This window comes from Apaloderma vittatum, unplaced genomic scaffold (genome assembly GCF_000703405.1).
Source record: "Apaloderma vittatum isolate BGI_N311 unplaced genomic scaffold, ASM70340v1 scaffold32655, whole genome shotgun sequence".
Classification (NCBI taxonomy): Eukaryota; Metazoa; Chordata; class Aves; order Trogoniformes; family Trogonidae; genus Apaloderma; species Apaloderma vittatum.
In genome coordinates, this window is record NW_009719381.1 from 1,382 (window position 1) to 2,078 (window position 697).

A 697-nucleotide genomic window follows, 5' to 3' on the forward strand; every position below is an offset into this window, starting at 1 on the left:
AACCAGATCATTTCTGAAGTGACAGACAAAAAAAAGTTATTTACAAGTAATACATATAATAAAACTATGATGATAGGCCTTTATACACTGTAACTGCAGTCAATCTTTGCATTGTTTAAAAAAATTTCCTTAAACAGAAATTGTTCAGAATTATCAGTTTGTCCATACACGTGTATGTTATGAGAAATACAACAGCTTTTCACATTTTTAAAATTATCAGCATAATTTACATTTTTTTCCCCCTCAGTATCAAGTGAAGATTTTAAAATGGTGCAAACTGGAACACAAAGAGAAGTAGCTATGAAAGTTGCAATACAATAAATTTGGAACATATTAGTGTTTCAAACTACAAATCCGTGAGGAAAACCCCTTATTATTTGGCATGATCCCCTTCACCATCCACCCTCAAAAGGTCAAAGCAAGATAGCCTTTTAAAGTAACAGTGATTATTGCATATTATATCTTTGGAAAAGCAGAGTTTTAACCAAAAATATTTTTGATGTAGTTGAAATATAGACGTATTTATCTTAGGGAGGAAACAAAAGTAGAACACATGATCAGTAATGTTATCAAATCAATCCAGTTAATTTGTTCCATCCTTGCTTTGAGTAATCCCCCATACCTCAGATCATCCAGTTAAGCAGATGGGTACTTCAGCAAGCCAAGCGCAACAATCCAGTTTTACACAACCAACTTT